General features: G+C 34.8%; 1 pseudogene; it reads right to left on the reverse strand.

The window, feature by feature from the left end:
• LOC128280564 (uncharacterized) overlaps window positions 1-14881 on the reverse strand; it is an 89470-nt pseudogene that overhangs the window by 63227 nt on the left and 11362 nt on the right.

Raw genomic sequence — 14881 nt, forward strand, 5'->3', positions numbered from 1 at the left:
TGATTAAATGTTTAAATTGTAATGGTCATATATAGGTATATATATATATGCCTTATGTATGTACCATGTACACATAAGGACATTCGGCAATATGATTAAATTCATGTATAAGGAAGCATGATAAATTAAGTGACTCGTTGCTTGTGAATGTGAATTAGATATAAATTAAATAAGCATGAAATCGAGTCATGGCATGTTTTATTAAATATGATACATATTGAAATCTATTGTTTTAGATATAGATTAAATGATATGTGATTGCCTAATGTGATTGTTAAGTTAATAATATTAGTTAAGTACTTAAGCAAATCTATTGTTTTAGTTAAGCTTAAGAGCAAAGAGGATCAAAGTCGGATAGGGGAAAAGAGAAAGTAAACGAATAGCCGTGGATATCTAGTCGTCGACCACTTCCGAGGTAAGTTTTAAGTGATTAAATGTTAAGTAAATTCAATCATAATAGGACATAATGATTTGATTTAATAAGATATGATGTGGCCATGATATGTCTTAAACTCAAATGGTAAGTTCATAAGTGTTTAGACTTGGAAATTTAAGAGCAAATTGTAATAATTTGCTTAGGACAGCAGCAGTAACGTGATTTTAGAAAATCACTATAAATTGTTGGTGTGAAATTATAGGCTGAATAAAATATGTAATCAAAGCTTAATTAGTCTAGTTTCTTATAAAAGAGACCATGTAAGCAAAGAAATTTCCTATAAAGAGATATTTAAAGTTGTGTGAGACTGTGTCAGAATGACTCCGAAATCCCCTGTTCTGTTTTTAGAAAATCATTATAATTTGTACAAAAATGTTTATAAGATAAAATTTATATGCTTAGACTCCTTAATGAGTCTAGTTTCAAATGAAATCAAATAGAACATATTTTGAATTCTGTACAATGAGAAATTTGATTCGTAGTGAAGACTGGTCAGATTAGTCAAACAGTGAAACAGGGGAAACTTTAAGAAAAATCTGGTATTGATTGGCCAAACATAAAATTCTGAAAATTTTATGGATGGAAGATATATGAATCTATATTCAGGTAAAATTAACGGAAATTGATTTTGAGTTTTGTAGCTCCAGTTATAAATAATTTAGTAACTATTGCTCAGGAAAACAGCTTGTAGTGAATACGTGATTTTGTTGTAAACATTGATGAAACTATTTGAGTTGCTTATAAGCTATTGCTGAAATTGATGTACAAGATAAATATATATATGTGTGGTAAAGCCGAATGGCTAGTGTGAAATATGTATGAGATATGTATATGTGGTAAAGCTGAATGGCTAGTGTGAAATATGTATGAGATATGTATATGTGGTAAAGCCGAATGGCTAATATGAAATATGTATGAGATATATATATGTGGTAAAGCCGAATGGCTAATGTGAAATATATATGAGCTTTGTATATGTGGTAAAGCCGAATGGCTAGTGTGAAATATGTATGAGATATGTATATGTGGTAAAGCCGAATGGCTAGTGTGAAATATGTATGAGATATGTATATTTGGTAAAGCTGAATGGCTAATGTGAAATATGTAGGAGATGTGTGTATATTGTGGCCGAATGACCAAATGTGAAAGGTGTGTATTATTAGATATTTGATGAGGCAAATGAATTACAAATATGATAGTCGATGTGAATGTTGTAACATGTGATTAAATGTACATGAAACTTGGAAATATATTCCGGGTAAGACCCGATGACTACGTGTGGAGATTTTGTCCGGGTAAGACCCAATGACTAGGTGTGGAGATTTTGTCCGGGTAAGACCCGATAACTACGTGTGGGGACTATTCGAGCTAAAGCTTTCACTGAAGATTCGAGTAAAGCATAAGATTATACGACTTCACAGTAACAATTGGTAATAAATATGTTCAATGCGTTAAGTTGGTCAGGTATGTATTTTGAGATTATATTTAAGCTTGATTTGGACTAAATCACAAGGTCGTTATGTGATGCATATGTGAGTAAAGCAATAAGACTGTTCTATGATTATTGTGCATTTGGTCAATGTGGAAAGTTAGGTGAAAATATGTAATGTACCGATGTTTATAAGAGATCACTATCAAGTGAGAATTTATCTGCCTATTATATATGATGAGATGTGCATATTCGGTAAAGGGATGGTATGCCCGAAGGAAGAGTGAAATAAAAATACGAACAACTATGTTATAATTTGATTGTTATCTGTTGACACTGCTTAAAACTTACTAAGCATTGTAATGCTTACTCCGTTTACTTTGTTTCCTCTGTTTTATAGATCTCATTTGGAAGCTACAGGCTCGGGGATCGTCAGCAACTAGTCACACTATCACTATCCACTGTTTGGTACTGCTATGTTTTGGATTATCTTATGGCATGTATAGAATAGACTAGTAGTGGGAGGATATTTTGGTTAATGTATATAAGCTATGCGAATATGACATCTTTTGAATGTTTACTTTTATAAGTTTTTTTTTTAATTTTATCCCTGGTTGTGTCTAGCAATTATCCAATTGAATGATCTTTACTTCAAGAAAATGAAAAAAAAATTTACTGTTCTGATATGAGTTTCAAGTCCGGTAATGCCCCTTTACCTATTCCGGCGACGGATACGGGATAGGGGTGTTACATTAAGTACCAAGCTCTCTCTAGATCCAATCCTAGACATATATATATCTATTGTCACACTTTTTACTTTGTAACTTGCTCATTTTTATTTATGATTTCCACCTCTTGTTTTATTTTGTGAAAATAAAAATTCCTAATAAAACCTAATCCTATTAAATAACCTAAGAACGAAAATAAAATAAAGTCAAGATCCTTCCGTTTTACTTATTTGTAAATCCCTCTGATTTCGACTCATCTTTTGCTCTATCGTCTTTGTTTTTGCATGAATCTCTTTGCTCCCTCTTTAATAGTGGACTCCATGGTTCAAATATGAAATCTGGAAACTCAGGCACAAAAATAAACGGGTCATTGTATATTTTTCTAAGAGGCTTCTCATTGAGTCATCCCGTATTTTTGAATATCTCCAGTAAGCTTGTTGCTACCACTGCATATGTTGCATGATGTCCATCAATTCTGATAGCTCATCTTTAAGATCTGGGCAGCGAGTAGGTGTGTCAAGCAGGCCTGACGAGTTACTAGAGCTGGACGTCAGCAGTGTCAAGACAAGGAGTAGGTCATTGTTGGCGCCACAGTGTCCATGGGGCTCTTTGGGTGTGTCGTAGGTGTTGGCGAATGGGGCTGCTTTTAGGCATGAAGGTGACGTGCGGAGCTGGGCGGTGTTATGGCTAGAGAGTTCGGCACTAGGTGAGTTGGTACCTGGTGGATTTTAGAGGCTAGGATTGATGGAGGGATGAGTGAAAAAATGGCAAGGGTGGGTGAAATTTATAGTGAAAGGAGTAGGAGTTTAATTAGAATTCCTAGAATAAATTAATAATTAAGATATTCCAAGTTCTAATTCTACATAGATTAACAACAATTAATAATTAATATAATGCATATTAAATTATTATTTGCTATTAATTTATTGAAAATAAATACTTATTAAATAAAATATGATCAAATTTAAACTAATTCTAATTCTATAGAAAGTTGATAATAATTAATATATATTATAATAGATATAATTATATATTAATTATTATCATCTTATTTATTAAATTAAATTAAAACATTTATTCTAGATGCCTTTTGAAAATATTTACAAAAGGTGACATCTAATTTTTAGTATTTACAAAAAGAGCACCAAATTTTGAAAATAGTTTAATTAAGTACCTAGAATTAAAGAAAATTTGAAATTGAGTTGCAATTAAAACTTGGATCAAAATTGACACTTTTATTTGAAAACCAAAAATTATTTTGTCATTTAGGAAATAATTTCTCAGAAGATTATGTTAAAATAAATTCCCAAGAAAGATTGGAGGGGTCACAAACTATCCCACTTAAGTTCCAATCTCTTAGACAGAATTTATTTAAATATGCTAATCCCAAAAATATACCCTAAATCATTTATTAAAAAAAGAAAAACAAAAAAATTTAAATATCTGATAAAATGAACGAGATTTGATCCCATTAAATTTTATCTCCCTAGTAATGTTTTAAGCGCTGAGCATTGACTCGAAAATTTCCTCCCTTACTTTGAAGTTCGACAATTCCATATGAATAAACTTAGTAAATCGTAAATGGACTGGACCAACGTGATTTTAACTTACCTGGAAAGAACCTTAATGTAACATCCCGAAATAGGGCTTAGTCGAAATGTAGTTTATAAACCACAAATCTGAGGTCAAGAAATTATTTTAATATTATTTTTTGTGTTATAGCATGATTATATGAGTGCATGAAAATTTTGGTGAATTAATTTTAGCGTTTGTGAGCTTAATTGCAAAAAAGGACTAAATCGCATAAAGGGTAAAAGTTTTGTTATACACCCAAATATGTTAAATAGCTAGAGAACCAAAATTGGAGGTCTTTAAAGTGCAAATAGGCCATTTGGGGAGTGATGGTCGGCCATAGGGACAAGAAAATTTAAAAAGTCAACATTTGGTGGCATTAGGTGACTTGTTTTGGTAATAAAATAAAATAAAGAAAAAGTTGTCATCTTTTTCATTTCTTCTTCCTCTTCCACTGAAAATGGAAGCAAACATGGGGGTTTTGAGAGCTTAAATTTTCAGCCACTTAGTTCCCTTGCAAGTAAGTGATTTTGATGGTCATTTTTGATGATTTTTGTATTTTTAGAACCCTTGTAGCTTAATCTAGCTAATGGGGGGATTATTTTGCAAAATGGTTGAAAGTATAGGGTTTTTTCATGTGAATATTTATGTTGTTTTCTGAATTTTTATGGAATAAAATAAGACATGGTTATATAATAAACAACTTTTGTGAAAGGATTTTCATGAAAAACACCTAAATAGACCTTTTTGTAAAGGTTGATAAAAAAGTGATAAGTGTGTGAAATGAATGAAATTGTGGGCTGCTATAAGCCTAAAATAAATTCACCTAGGCTTGATTAATGAAGAAATTCGATAAAAATTGATTTACGAGCCTGGGGTAAAATCGTAATTTTTGTGAAAGTCTAGGGACAAAATGGTCATTTTGCCAAAGTATAAATTATGGAATATATTGGTTAATGTGATGATTAAAGTAGTGAATTTTATCATTTTAGATCAAGGAACCAAGATTCGGGCTTAAATCAAAAAGTACGAGGTTATGGACTAAAATAGCATAATTAGCCGAAATTGCATTCGAGGTAACTCCGTGTGATTAAATAAGCATGATATCCATGTTATTGTTAATATACTTGAAATCTATCTTGCTACAATTGTATTGAATTTTATGTTGATGATATTGTATATGAGAAAGTGATGCCAAATGTTAATAACATTTATGTGATGATTGAATGCATTGGAAATTTGATGGAATATGATATTCCCTTGAAACGAGTAATTTGTGCGTAAATATTACAGTTTTATCGTTATTATGTACTGAATGGTTAATTTTGCGTGAAATGTTTGGATGTGGCTATGAGAAATGTATGATAAGACTTAACATGATAAACTCCCGGCTGAACTTTGAGAATAGATTGGATATTCATGCCATGACATTTGGGTGACATGTGTGCTAGTGTAAGACATGTCTGGGACATGCATCGGCCACATTATGAGAGCTAGTGTAAGACCATGTCTGGGACATGGCATCAGCCTCGAGATATGAAAGCTAGTGTAAGACCATGTCTGGGACATGGCATTGGCCTCGATATATGAGAGTCAGTGTAAGACCAAGTCAAGGACATGCAATCGACCTTGATGTGTGAGCTAGTGTAAGACCATGTCCGGGACATGGCATTGCCATCTTACCCTATGTTTGAATCCTATTGAATATCCTGTAGTATTCAAAGTGGTTCAACGGGCAGTTCAAAGCTTGTGATGAAAGCGAGAAGGTAAGTATATGAGCATGTTGAAAAGGTAGAGGTATGTACTCGAAGCTCAAATACTATTATGATCATGAAATGATGCATCTTTGGTAAGGATACAGATAAGTAAGCTATGCCTATGAGAATGAAATATTGATGACCTTATGATTATAGTTCTATGCTTTTGATGTACCAATATGTATGTTTACCATGATGTTTAAAATGGTTTGTAAAGGTGTTATAAGCTTAGTTACCATTATTTTACACTAAATAGTTTTAGGACAACTGCAGTAGTCCAACTTGGAAAATACACCAAAAATAGTCGAAATAGGGTTAAAGATTGAATGAAATATGGAATTAAATCTAATCGAGTCTAGTTTCTTATAAAGGAAACGGTGTAAGCAAAGGAATTTCATATTATGAGATATTTGAATTTGTGTGAAACAGAGTCAAAATGATTTTGAAATCCCTTGTTCTGATTTGAGAAAATCATTGAAAATTATACAAAAATATTTATAGGTTATAATTTATATGATTAGAATTTTTAATCAGTCTATTTTCAAGAGAAATAGACGGGAACATCATTTGAGTCACGTATTATGATATAATTAATTTTTAGTGAAGAGGGGTTAGAACTGTCAGACAGCAAAAAGGGGTAAATTTAAGGAATAAAATGTAATTATTGGCTGGAAAAAAAATTATAAAAATTTTATGGTAAGACGATATATGAGTCTAGTTTTAGGGAACATTAGTGGATCTTAATTTGGAGTTCTGTAGCTCTAAATATAAATAATTTAGTAACTATGACTTGAGAAAACAACATGATCAAAATATAAGTAAAAGTGTAATTATGGTTGTACTACCTTGAGAAGCATGTTGGCATATTGCTTATTATTTTCATATGGACTTACTAAGTGTAAAGCTTACTCCCTCATTTTCATTTCTTTAGTGTTGTCAGGTTAGCTCGGGGTTGGAGATCGTCGAAGGCAGCATTACACTATCAAGCCATCACCTTTGGAGTATTGACATATGTGTATTAAGCACCTTCAAGTAAGTGGCATGTATAGGGACTTAGTTTTTATGATAGATGTTGTTATGATTAGAAAAACGTATTGGCTTATATTGATTCATTGTATATAGGCATGAGATATGGCTTATAATGATTGTAGCTTGTAAGCCTAGTTATCCATGATAAGTTCTAATGCTTGTGATACGATAATGTTTTTATGCTTGTGGGACATGCATGATCGGTGTTAAGACATGTGTGTATGATAAATGCTTCATGACCAATCAAAATGGTTATATCCATGAAGTAATTGTATGGTATAGAAATAAGACGATGATGATTGAACATGAATGCTTAATGTTTAAATAAGGTCACTTGACAAGGTCAATGAATATGGATTATTGTGTCTAAACTTGATATTATATGAGTATGTGAAACTTGTGAACGATAGCATGTTAAAGTTAAGAGTACACCTTAGTGAAGTATTTAAATAATTAAAATGATGCCATGATGTACAAATTTGATGTGTGTAAAGATGTGAGGGATTAATGGTATAAAAAGGCTTGGAAAATAGCCTAAGTGTTAGCCACACGGGCAGAGACACGGCCATGTGTCTCATTCGTGTGGATGACATGGCCTAGCACACGGGTGTGTGGCTTGGCCATGTGGTTAAATTTTGTTTGCTGACGTCATAGTCAGAGAGTTACACGGCCTGAGGACACAAGTTTGTTCTGGGCACACGGGCGTGTCCCTGTGCCCACACGGGCGTATGGCCCTGTTTCTTGGCAAATTTTCCTAAGTTTTCCTGAATCCTTCTAAAGTACCCGGTCTAGTCCCTAACCACTCTCAAAGTATGTTTAGGGCCTCGTAGGCCCATTTAAGGGACATCTTTCTTATGTATGAATGTTTTTAAAAAGAATAAAATTTTATGGCTTGGATTTGCATGTGTGTTAAAAATTATGTCCGGTAATGCCTCGTACCCTATTTTGGCCTTGGATACGGGTAAGGGGTGTTACACTTAATCTAAAATTGAATAACAAGACTTTCTTACCTACTTCAAATTCTCGAACATGCCATCTCTTAAATCTTTCCTTGAGTAATCTAGCATTCTCGTATAAGAACATTCAAAACTCTTCTAACTCATTGAATTGGAGCATTCGTTTCTCTTTAGCAAGCTTAAGATCCAAGTTGATTTGTTGGAGAGCCCAGTAAGCTTTGTGTTCTAACTCCAAGGGTAGATGACAAGCTTTACCAAAGACCAACCTATAGGGTGACATCCCTAAAGGTGTCTTGTATGATGTCTTGTAGGCCTATAAAGCATCGTCCAATCTTTTGGACCAATCTCGTCGATTTGGGAAAACTACCTTCTCGAGTATGCCTTTAATCTCTTTGTTTGCAAGTTCAACTTGCCTATTTGTCTGCGAGTGGAAGCTGTGGCAACCATGTGCTTCACTCCATAATTGTCGAGTAACCATTTCAACCACTTGTTCACAAAATGGGACCTTTCATCATTGATGATGGCTCTTGGGGCTCCAAACCTTGTGAACACATGCTTCTACAAAAACTTCATCACAACCTTAACATCCTTCGCTGGATATGCCTCAGCCTTAACCCACTTAGACATGTAGTCTACTGCTACCAATATGTACTTATGACCAACAGATGGAGGTAAAGGATAAGAAAGTCAATACCCCAAACATCAAATAATTCTACCTCAATGATATTTGTTCGAGGCATCTCATTTCTGTTTGTGATGTTTCCAACCTTTTGACATCGATCACAACTCCTTACATAAGCATACGCATCTTTAAATAGTGTTGGCCAAAAGAATCTTGCTTGCAATACTTTGGCCGCTGTACGTGTACCTCCGAAGTGTCCCCCACTCGGAGCTAAGTGGCAATGATATAGAATCTTATGTACTTCATCTTTTTCCACACATCTCCTGATCATTTGATCTGCAAAGTTTTTAAACAAGTATAGTTCTTCTTAGAAATCGTACTTCACATATTGAAATTTTTTTTTTCTTTTGATGATACGTCTTATCAATCGGCATCAAACCATAAGCTAAATAGTTAGCTATATCAGCAAACCAAGGGGTATTATGGACATGATTTACCTTCAGTATGTGTTCATCTGAAAATGTCTTCTGAATGGGTATAAATAGAGAATTCCTTTCTTACGGCTCCAATCTAGACAAGCGGTTTGCTACTTGGTTTTTTACTCACTTTCGATCTTGAATTTCTAGATCGAACTCTTGAAGTAGAAGTACCCATCAGATCAGTCTCAGCTTAGCGTCTTTCTTGGCAAGTAAATACTTAATTGTCGAGTAGTCCGTATAGACAGTCACTTTGGTACTTACAAGGTAAAATCAAAACTTGTCAAAAGCAAATACAATAGCAAGTAACTATTTCTCTGTTATCGTATAATTCACTTAAGCTCCTTTCAGAGTCCGACTTGCATAGAAGATGGGATGAAAAATTTTGTTCCCTCGCTGGCCCATGACAGCTCCTATCGCGAAGTCACTTGCATCACACATCAATTCAAATGGAAACCCCAATCTGGTGTGACGATTATGGGTGCTGAAACTAGCTGACTCTTCAGATCTTTGAAAGCTCTAAAGCATTCCTCATCAAATTTGAACGTCGTATCCTTCTCCAATAATTTGCATAAGGGTTTAGCAATTTTGGAGAAGTCCTTGATAAATCTTCGATAGAAACTGGCGTGGCCCAAAAAGCTCCTAACACTCTTTATAGATGTTGGAGGTGGGAGTTTCTTAATAACATCTACATTTGATTTATCTACCTCAATTCCATGTCTCATTATTTGATGCCCTAGAACAATACCTTCTCGTACTATGAAGTGACACTTTTCCCAGTTGAGTATGAGGTTTCTTTCTTTGTATCGCCTGAGTAACTTAGCTAGATTGGCTAGACAATCATAATATGTATATTTGAATACTGAAAAATCATCCATAAATACTTCCAAGTATTTCTCAACCATATCAGAAAAAATAAACATTATACATATTTGAAATGTATCAGGTGCATTACATAAACCAAATGGCATGCATCTAAATGCAAATGTACCGTACGGACTGGTGAATGTTGTCTTGTGTTGATCTTTTGGTGCTATTGTAATCTGATTATATCCTGAGTATGTAATAGCCCGTTTTTAGGTCAAATCAGAACAATGATTTCGGGACCACAAATCTAAAGTAAAAATATTTATTTTATTATTTTAATAAGGTCTACAGCATGATAGATTAATTATGTGAAAGTTTCGTTAAGAAATTTCACTGTTTAAATGCTTAATTCGGTAAAAAGAACTAAATCGCGTAAAGCATAAAACTTGTGTTCTATTAGCTAAAAGTGTCAAATAGCTATAGAACATTAAATTAAAGGTCCTTAAGTTATAAATAGACCATTTATGGTTAATGGAGGATGATATCATGGCAATTGGTGTAATTTTGAATTAATTTTAAGGCTAAAATGGTAAATGGTTAATTAAGGTTAATTATAATAAAACAAAACAAAATTTCCTTCTCCATTCATCATCATCAATTTAAATTAGGGTGAATAAAAAACCATTTTTATTTCTTCATTCGGCCAAGGTATAGTGAGCAATTAAGGTACGGTTTTTGATCCATTTTTAATGATTTCTACATTTTTGAGCTCGTTGTAGCTTAATCTAGCTAGCCCGTACCCTTGTTTTTGAAACTGTTATAGATTTTAAATGATTCCATCATTGAATAATTGAGTAATTAAATGTTTACTAATAGATTATGAAGGTTTAATGATAGATATATAAGTTTTGTTAAGTGATTTTTGACAAAAATGTCAATTAGGGATTAAATTAAGATAATGCGAAATGTTGTGGTTAAAAGTGTGAAATAATAAAAGATATGGGCTGCTAGGAGTTTCATTAAAATTTGGCTATCATGGGATATGGTCTAATTCTGCAATTCTATAATTTTGCATTTTTTATGTGTTAAGGACTAAATTGCAAAGTAGTCAAAAGTCTATGGGTAAAATTGTAAATTAGCCAAAATGAATGTTTTAGGCTAAATGATTTGAATGAAAGTTTGAATGAGTTAATTTGATATTATATAGATCAAGATAAGCAAATACCAGAACTAGATCGGGGAAAACGAAAAGTGGACGAATCACCGATAGTTTCATCCGAGGATACGAGGTAAGTTTGTATAATTAGAATCAAACTTTTATATACTTGTAATTATTGAAATAAATGTATATAATGGAAATACTTGAAGTATGAATGCCTTATTAATGTAATTTATTTGTTACTGAGCCCTGTTTGAACTGTATAAATTCATAGGATATGGGTGACATGTTACTGGGGTTACCGTTCTGGTCGAGCTCCCGCATTTTTTGTGCACTCACCACAGCTCGTATGAGCTGACCGATATATCAGCTCAAAAGAGCTTACTGTTATTAGCTCGTTAGAGCTTACTGTTATTAGCTTATTGGAGCTTACCATTTCAGCTCGTATGGGCTTATTGTTCAACTCGATAGAGCTTACCATTTCAGCTCAATAGAGCTTACTGTTCATTAGCTCGGGAGGAGCTTACTGATCATGGCTCGAAAGAGCATAAACTGTAATGCCCCAAGTTTTTGTAATTTCGGCTTATGTGATTGTTGAGCATGGAAATATCAAAACTTTTGTTTTGATTCATTTTGGCATAAAATATATGTGGTTTAAGAGGTTATGTGCTCTGGGTAGAGGTGATCATGGGCCGGGATGGGTCGGGTTTGGGTCTGGCCTAGACAAAATTTTAGGCCCGTCTACTAGGCTCGGGCCCGGCCTGGCCTGAAATATGGGCCTAAAAATTTGTCCAAGCCCGGCCTAAAATAAAATTGCTAAGCCCGAGCTCGGCCCGGCCCGACCCATATTAATTTTTTTTTGCTTATTTCATTAAATAAAAAATTTTAAAAATATAATAAATCAAATATATTTAAAAACATAAAAACAAATATTAAAACAAATAAAAATGATACTAAAACAATTCTTAAAACAATACACAAATTGACAATATAATAAAAATGGTTATATTAAAATTTTAAAATGATTAAAAATAAAATAAAAATATATTAATATATAATTCGGCCGGGCCCGGGCCAAAAAAACTCTTACCTGAGGCCCGGCCCTTTTTCTAAACGGGCCTCATTTTTTTTCCCAAGCCCATTTTTCGTGTCTATATTTTTACCCAAACCCTCCCATTTTTCGAGCGAGCCTTCGGGCCGGGCCGGGCCACCTAGCCCATGATCAGCTCTAGCTCTGGGGTGTGTTTGGGAGGTCCCAAGTTCGAGCCTTAACTTGGGCTAAATTTTGGTTTTTATTTGAATAAAGCCAGACCTTTGGTTAATGGGCTTATAAGAATTTATTGATAGGAACTTAACAGAATGTGCCTGCTGGTCTAGTGGTAAAGTGGCAAGAGGTTATACCTGATATCCCGAGTTCGAGTCGTGAGTGTGGCATTAATTTTACTGCTAAATCATGCGGACATTCGGGCTGGACTAAAACACTACAGGGGGTAGGGTTTATCAGACGTTGCCTAACCTGTTTTCCTTTTTCTCTTTGCTCTCCCTGCCGTTTTCTTTTTCTTCCCAAACCCCTTGCTGCCGAAATTTATTTCTTTTACCCCTCTCCTCCGTTTTCTTTCTTTCGATTAGTATTGGCATTCTGCTAGTGATTCTGTGGGCTCAGTAAGTATGGTTTTGATCAATTGTAGGGTTTCTTTTTGGAGATCATTTAAGAAGGATTTAATTTTCTGTTTAAGGGATAATTAAGGTCTTATGGATCACTAATCGGAGTTCTAAACAGTGAGACATCGTAGTTATTCGTTGAAGGTAAGTAGATATCTTTTTTCAGGATTTGGCTATTCTAAATTATTCGAATCAAGAGACTAAAATTTTGGCTTACATCTGAAAATAATAGATTCTGGAGTGTTCGGGATTACGTTAGGCTTCAATCAGAACCAGGTGTGTACTCCAATCAATTTGAAATCACGTTTCAACGAAAGCCGAAAACACTATTGTCGACCCTACACGAGAATGTAGACTGCCCGTGTGGAGGCCGTATGGCGATACACGGCCGTGTAATCAACGAGCCAGGCTGTGCGCGTGTCACACGAGTACGACGAACACCAGCGTGTGAGGCTGGCTAGGCCGTGTACGAGGCATGGACTAGACCAATTGGGTCGTGTGAGCCCACACGGGCGTGTGGGATCTTAGGCCAGGCTGTCTGATCCACACGAGCAAGGCTAATCTAGGCCATGTGAGCCACACGGGCGTGTGGCCCCACACGGGTAAGGCACATGAGCGTGTGGGCCCGATTTGTTTGAAATGTTCTGCAAGGTTGCATGGCTCGCCCAAGTCTACTGTGACCTATTTGTAGGGTCAGTAAGCGTTACTTAGACCTTTATACTCTAATTCGATATTAAGATGTATGTAAAAGCATGATAATTTAAGCATGTGTATCTACTCTGATTTGATGACGATGCTATGATTTGATATCTGCACATGAGCATGCCATATTATTTATGTTGCATTGCATTGGGTTGGGTTTGTATTGAAGAGAAGGAAGATTGAAAGGCTCTTTAGCCACTTATCTGACAACTTTGTTGTAATTATTGATATGTGTCATTTTACGGTATCTCTTGGTGTGTAGGGTTGGATGGGTTGATTTTATCCCCATACTTGATGTGTAGGGCTGGGTGGGTTGAACTTATCCCTACATGGTGTGTTGGGTTGGACGGAGATGGTGTGCAGGGTTGGTGGGCATTACTGTTCTGATTGATATGTATGTATGTCTGTATGGGCTAAGGCCCTAATGTATCTGATACTATTCTGAGTGGGTTAAGGCTACACAGATTTTGTTAAGTGCTCAGGCTCGATTATGACTGTTTGATTGCTATCCATTTACATGCATGTTTTTCTGTGAGGATGTACACACTGAGGTTGCGAAAACTCACCCTTTATTTTATTTGTCTATTAGGTAATCCCCAGTAGTAGGTGGATTGGTGCAACGAAGGGCTCGACGGTGACCACTGCTACATATACTCTGGTTTTTATGGTTTTGATGCTTTTATAATTTTAACTGATATGATTGGGAGTATTAATGAAATTTTTGGACTCAGACTCTTTGGTTTAAATTTGGGATTTTGAACTACTGTTTATGAATTCCAAAACTACAACGTATTGGGATAACTTTATTTGTTTTTAGCTTCCGCGTATTAAGAAATGTTTTCAAATAAATTAACCAATATATGTTTATCGATGTTTAGTAAAAAGTGGTAATTGGAACGATTTTTGGGTAAACACAGTTTTAAATATATTTTCATGTGATTTTGCCAGATTCGATCATAACGTTTAAGCCGGGTTTGGGGTGTCACATTTAGTGGTATCAGAGTCAAGTTGCAAAACTCGGCTTTGGATTTGGGTTTCAAAATTTGGTTTTAAGAAATGATTTGTAAAGCGATTTGAAATATTTTTTAACAACGAATATGTGGTACACCGAGCCTTCGGTACTGATTCGGTAAGTTGTTTAAAACTCTGATATGTGTTGTCTAAAAGCATGCTTATACTAAAATTTTGTCTGTATCTGTCTGAAAATACTGTGTGTGTTATGAGACTATTGTAGGTAGTACTTTACTAAAACACTATAGGTAGTGTGGACTAAAATTGTAGTGAGACTGTTTCTCGTGATAACTGACTCTGAAACTTTATTACTATATTGCATAAAATATCTACTAATAATTATCGAAACTGTAAACTGATGTGCATAAAACTTCTAAATACAGATTAATTCAGTAGTTACGATGAGCACACATGTACTCGTGGACGGGTACTAGAGGCTGAGGTAGAGGCCGTAGAGGGATTCGAGCTGAATCCTTCGTATCTGATATGATCCCTAATCTGGACACTAGCGAGACGCCAGTGTCACCTGTTACTG

This window comes from Gossypium arboreum, chromosome 1 (genome assembly GCF_025698485.1).
Source record: "Gossypium arboreum isolate Shixiya-1 chromosome 1, ASM2569848v2, whole genome shotgun sequence".
Lineage (NCBI taxonomy): Eukaryota > Viridiplantae > Streptophyta > Magnoliopsida > Malvales > Malvaceae > Gossypium > Gossypium arboreum.